The sequence below is a fragment of the Neomonachus schauinslandi genome, chromosome 6, assembly GCF_002201575.2.
Source record: "Neomonachus schauinslandi chromosome 6, ASM220157v2, whole genome shotgun sequence".
Taxonomy (NCBI): domain Eukaryota; kingdom Metazoa; phylum Chordata; class Mammalia; order Carnivora; family Phocidae; genus Neomonachus; species Neomonachus schauinslandi.
The window spans coordinates 128033948-128040550 of record NC_058408.1 but is presented as its reverse complement, the minus strand read 5'-3'; the positions used below and the strand labels follow the sequence as shown (position 1 = coordinate 128040550).

The 6603-nt window shown below is 41.7% G+C and overlaps 1 pseudogene; it reads left to right on the top strand.

Annotated features, from left to right (window-relative positions):
- The first annotated feature begins 524 nt into the window (after nt 1-524).
- On the top strand, nt 525-5111 carry LOC110589479 (annotated as a pseudogene).
- Nucleotides 5112-6603: the final 1492 nt, after the last annotated feature.

Below are 6603 nucleotides of genomic sequence, written 5' to 3'. Positions count from 1 at the left end.
AAGCTAAAATAAAACAGGTATAAAAATAAACTGAATTTAGGTGTGTCTGGGTGGCTCAGTTGGTTGGGTGTCTGACTCTCGGTTTTGGCTTGGTCCTGATCTCAGGGTCATGGGATTGAACCCCACATGGGGCTCTGTGCTCAGCGCGGAGTCAGCTTAGGATTCTCTCCCTCTCCCTCTGCCCCTCCCCCACTTGCACACACACTCTCTCTCTCAAATAAAATAAATAAAATCTTTTAAAAATAAACTGAATTTAGACTCAGAATTTTTTAAAGAGAGAAACATGATTTTTTTAGACTCAAATTTGAAGTGGGTCATACCTGTTATATGAACATATTGATATTTAAAAAATACAATTATAACAACAACAACAACTAACATTTACTGAGTGTTGCCATATGCCAGGCATGGGCTAAGAACTTGAGGCATACAGAAGTTAAGTAATGTGTCTGAGATTATATAGCTAGCCAGAAGCTGTGAATTTCTGAAGGTGACTGGATCCTTACAGCATAGAAGAGACTAAGATGGGGTGGGTAAGTGCTTCCTGTGGGCGTAAAGTGGGTGTGGTAAGAAAGAAAGTTTACTGTTCTGGCCCACAAAAGGCCTTGGTCTGAAAGCTGAGCTGAAACAACTAGCAGGCCTCAGAGAACGGGTCCAGGGACTCAAGGTCTAAGGGTCATGTTGTGGGAGTTACACCCCAATCAGAATTCTCCGTGTTTGATCAAAGGGAAATAAGCAAGGCAGGCAAGACATTAAGGATTTCCAGTGTGAGTCAGGAAAACCTGATCTGAGATGGTTGGTTAACTAGCAGGGATGTACGGCTAATGCGTCCCTACGGCAGCTGGAAGGGCCATGCGTAGATGAGAGGCATTCAGGGAAAAGAGGAAAAATGGGGAAATAGTTGGAGGGGTAGAAGTAGTGTAGGGTCTATGATAGAGAAATCGCCCCCAATTAGCCCATACATGGCTTCAGGGACAGAATGGGCTCAGGAGGCCAACTAGTGGATGGAACAGGGTATTACGTAATTAACCCTAAGGCCTGAACATCTCCAGGTTGTCAGATGGGGAGGGCTGAGCCATTGCAAGTCAGTGTCTGCATCCTGACCTTTCACCCAGTTGAATAGATCTTTTCCTGGGATTTCCAAACCTCAATTTACACTGCTTCATTGAGACCTCACTTTTCTAATTCCTCTGTGGAAAACAACCAACCTCCTTTGGTTTCTCCCTTGCATATCTGAGAGCTTGGAGAAATGTCAGTTTTGTCCCCGAGATAGGGAAATAGTTCATTAGTACTATCTGGATCAGTGCATTGAGTAGCCAGTTCCAACCCCCTTAGCACCTGAGTCCATAGCTGGACTATCGCTAGCTGGTATGAGCCTGAATCATGTTTTGTTTTATTTTTCTAGACTGTGTCATCCTGCCCCCCCCAATTTATTAGAACTTTTCTGAGAGCCAGGACCATGTCTGTCACACCATCCAATCTATCGAAACCTCAAGGTTCTACTGCCAAATATATTCATTGCTCTGTCCACTACATCCAAATGGGTCTAAGGCAGGAAACTAATAGCACACTCAAGTTGGGTAATTCTAAAAAAGTTTAATAAGGGAACTATTAAACTAATAAACTGGTGTAGGGAAATACAGGTGGTGGCCACTTTACCCCTAGAAGGAAGGAATGGGGGAAGGGAGCCATTCCTAGAATACAGAGACACACAGAGCATTGTGGAGAGGGCTGCCTGACAGGAGCTGTGACCTGTAATCAATTGCCATAGGTGCCCACAGCAACCCTGCAGATTGAGATCCTCCCACCCTCTGATCTCTTGCTGGTGCTGCACATTAGCCAAGTTCAACCAGAAGCCTGAGGGCCTAGGAGCCAGTTAATAAGTCAATATAGGTTGACTTCCAGAGAAGGATAGAGTGAAACTACAATGGTAAACAGAACATCATCTTTATTTATTTATTTTTTTTTTTCAGAACATCATCTTTAACCTAGACTCCTGCAGTAACCTTACTTTTGTCTGATTTCTTCACAGCTGCCAAAGCAATCTCTTTTTTTAATGTGATAAAATATGTAAAGATGAAAACTACCATTTTAACTATTTTTTTCATTTTTAAATTTTAATTTATTTGAGAGAGAGAGAGCGTGCGCACAAGCAGGGGGAATGGCAGACAGAGGGAGAGGGAGAAGCAGGCTTCCTGCTGAGTAGAGAGCTTGATGTGGGGCTCAATCCCAGGACCCTGGGATCATGACCTGAACCAAAGGCAGACACTTAACCAACTGAGCCACCCAGGCACCCTTTTATAACTTTATAATAAGTTTAAATTGAGAAGCATTACAAGGTTTTAAGGAGGGGAATCACATCAATATATATGTTTATATAACATATAATTTATAATTTATACATATTATTTATATATAATATATATTTATAATCTTTAAAATCTATATATAGATTTAGATTTTTTATATATTATATAGATACAGATTTTATTATTTTTTTAAAGATTTTTATTTATTTATTTGAGAGAGAGAGAGCATCTCAAGAGGGGGAGAGGGTCAGAGGGAGAAGCAGACTCCCCACTGAGCAGGGAGCCCAGTCTGGGACTCTATAACAGGACTCCGGGATCATGACCTGAGCTGAAGGCAGTCGCTTAACCAACTGAGCCACCAAGGTGCCCCGATTTTATTATTTTTTATTTTCTTAAAGATTTTAATTATTTGATGGGGCGCCTGGGTGGCTCAGTCGTTAAGCATCTGCCTTCAGCTCAGGTCATGATCCCAGGGTCCTGGGATCGAGCCCCTCATCAGGCTCCCTGCTCGGAGGGAAGCCTGCTTCTCCCTCTCCCACTCCCCCTGCTTGTGTTCCCTCTCTCGCTGTGTCTCTCTCTGTCAAATAAATAAAATCTTAAAAAAAAAAAAAGATTTTATTTAGTTGAGAGAGAGCGAGAGCAAGCAAGGGGGAGGGGGAGAGGGAAGGGGAGAAGCAGACTCCCTGCTGAGCAGGGAGCCCTACACAGGACTTGATTCCAGGACCCTGGGATCATGACCTGAGCCAAAGGCAGACACTTAACCGACTGAGCCACCCAGACACCCTAGATTTTAAAGATTATATTTATTTATTTTGAGAGAGAGCATGAGTGCAGGAAGGAACAGAGGCAGAGGGACAGAGACTCTCAAGCAGAGTCCACGCTGAGTGTGGAGCCCTACACAGGGCTCGATCACACAACCCTGAGATCATGACATGAGCTGAAATCAAGAGTGGAACACTTAATCGACTGAACCACCCAGGCGCCCCTCAATCTATATTTTTAAAAGTCTGCATTAGAGTTCCTGGAAAAGTTAAACATAGAATTACTATATGACCCAGAAATTTCACTCTTATGTATATATCCAGAAAAACTGAAAATAGGGACTCAAGCAAACACATGTATGCTAATGTTCACTGTAGTATTACTCACAATACTCAAAGGTTGAAACAACCAAAGTGTCCTTCAACAGATGAATGGATAAACAAAATGTAGTATATGTATACAATGGAATATTAATCAGCCATAGAAAAGAATGAAGTTCTGATACATGGTGTAACATGGATAAGCCTTGTAAACATAATGCTAAGTGAAAGAAGTCAGAAAAATTTTAGTAATAGATAATAGTGATGGTTGCAGAACATTGTGAATATAATTAATGCGACTGCATTGTACACTTTAAAACAGTTAAAATGGAGGCCCTGCTTGTTCTCCCTCTCCCTCTTCCTGTCCCGCCCTCTGCTCGTACTCTCTCTGTCAAATAAATAAATAAATCTTTTAAAAAAAGGTTATAATAATCCAGACAGTGTAGTACTGGCCTAAGGACAGACATACATCAATGGAATAGAACTGAGAGCCAGGGGTGCCTGGGTGGCTCAGTAGGTTAAGCATCTCCCTTCAGCTCAGGTCATGATCCCAGGGTCCTGGGATGGAACCCCGAATTGGGCTCCCTGCTCAGCGGGGAGCCCGCTTCTCCCTCTGCCTGTGCTCTCCCTGCTTGTGCGTTCTCTCTCTCTCTCTCTGGCAAATGAATAAATAAAATCCTTAAAGATTGCTATGGATCTATTCTAACAAAATTTAAATACAAGCCTCAAAAGGATCCATCTGATTCCAAGAAATTTAACAGCACACCAGAAAAAATCCAACATTATCTAAAAGAATACAACATAATCTAGCAGCCAATGATGTAAAATTCACAATGTCTGACTCAAAAAAACCTAAACATCCAAAAAAAGGCAAGAAAATATTACCCATAAACAGGATAAAAATCAGTCAATAGAGGCCAGTGGTGGATCAAGGGATGCAGAAACCCAGGGTCCTGGCAGCAGAGTGGCCCACTGGCTGATAGCAAGGATAGAGCCCGTGTGCCAAGGCCAGCTGTAAGAAGCGAGGGACTGTCTTGGCTGAGTATCACTGGCCCAGATGTCAAGGAGTTGAATGTATTCAAGACCAATCTGGGGCCATTTGCCAGCAAGCACAAGCAGAAGATCCCGAAGAGTCCTCAAGTTCCAAGTACAGTTCCAGGACATGTGTGCCACCACTGGTGTGGATCCTCTGACTTCTGAAAAACGATTTTGGTCTGAGATGCTGGGGATACAAATTATCACAGTGTGCCTGGCCCTTCCATTTCCCCCGAAATGGAAGATATAAGAAAGGTCCAAATGAAACTTCTTTGGAGAACTTTGGAGGACCTATATCAATAGCTATTCAAAGAAAGAAGAAAATTTGCCTAGGATATCAGCCAAGACAATCTGATCAGGGCCATTAAGTAACTAAAGGCACTGGCTTCAGCATCATCCCTGTGGGTAGCTCTTACCTCATCAATCTGTTCTGAGTTCAACAGAGATCACACTAGGTGTTGCTGCCTGCAGGGAAGATGGCCATGTCACCATCAGGGAGATCAAAGCCAGTCTTAAATGGGAGACAAAGTAAGCGAGGCAAGTTCTGGAACATCTGCTGAAGGAAAGGTTGGCCTGGTTGGACTTGTAGGCCCCAGAGGAGGCACACTAATATGTGGCAGCTCTTTCCACGGACCTCTACTCCCATAAGATTACCACTGATGAGGTCAGAGAAGTCCTCTTCTGAATCTGAGAGTATGGAAAAGGGCACAGTGGCTGCCAGGGAGAAGAGAGAGAAGCTACTGGTAAATAAAACCTCAACAACTTTGTTTTAAAAAAAAGAAAAATAACCAATAAAAACAGATCCAGAAATAATAATGTGATGGAACAAACAAGGACATAAAAGCAGTGATTATAAAAATGCTCTAGGGCGCTTGGGTGGCTCAATAAGTTAAGTGCCTGCCTTCAGCTCAGGTCATGATCCTGGGGTCCTGGGATCGAGTCCCGAATCGGGCCCCTGCTCAGTGGGGAGTCTGCTTTTCCCTCTTCCTCCGCTTCTCCTTCTCCCTCTCCCTGTGCTGTGCTCTCTCTCTCTGTCAAATAAATAAATAAAATCTTTTTAAAAATGCTCTGTAGGAACTCCTGGGTGGCTCAGTCTGTTAAGCGTCTGCCTTCAGCTCAGATCATGATCCCAGGGTTCTGGGATCAAGCCCCATGTCAGGCTCCCAGCTCAGCGGGGAGCCTGCTTCTCCCTCTCCTCCCTGCTCATGCCCTCTCTCACTATTCTGTCTGTCTGTCTCTCTCAAATAAATAAATAAAATCTTTTTAAAAATTAAAAAAAATTAAAAATGCTCTATAAGTTCAAAAAGACAGGGGAAAACATGGCCACAATAATTAGAGAAAATGAAGATATAAGAAAGATCCAATGAAACATCTAGATATAAAAAATACATTATCTGGGGCACCTGCGTGGCTCAGTCGGTTGGGCGGCTGCCTTCGGCTCAGGTCATGATCCCAGTGCCCTGGGATTGAGTCCCGCATCGGGCTCCTTGTTCAGCAAGGAGCCTGCTTCTCCCTTTGCCTGAAGCTCCCCCTGCTTGTACTCTCGCTCACTCTCTCTCTCTAACAAATAAATAAATAAATAAATAAAATCTTTTAAAAAAAGAATTCATGGCTTTTCCATGATTCTTTAGTCTTTCAACTTTTTTTTCTTTCCTTTCTCAACCAATCTCTTATTTTATCAACTCCTTTTTAAAATCTTTTTTTCATTTTTATTTTTACAGTTACATTCTAACCCTTCATTGTATTTAATCTTATTTTTGTATATATATAAGTTTTTCTTTCTTTACAATTTTGGGATGCAGTTTCTTCTAACAGACCAAAATACACCCAAAATCTAGTGTATGGCTCTGTTCTATTCACCTGTCTGATCATATTCTCTTTTTTGTTTGTTTGCTTTTTCTTCTTCTTCTTCCCTTTTTTTTTTTTTTTGGTTCTTTTGGTTTTTTGTTTTGTTAAAGTCTTTTTTAATTGTCATCTTTATAGTTGCATTCTACCCTTTCAATGTACTTAATTTTATTTGTGTGTGTGTGTGTATATATATATATATTTATATATATACATAAAGCTTTTATTTATTTATTTATTTATTTATTTATTTATTTAAAGATTTTATTTATTTATTTGACAGAGAGAGAGACAGCGAGAGCAGGAACACAAGCAGGGGGAGTGGGAGAGGG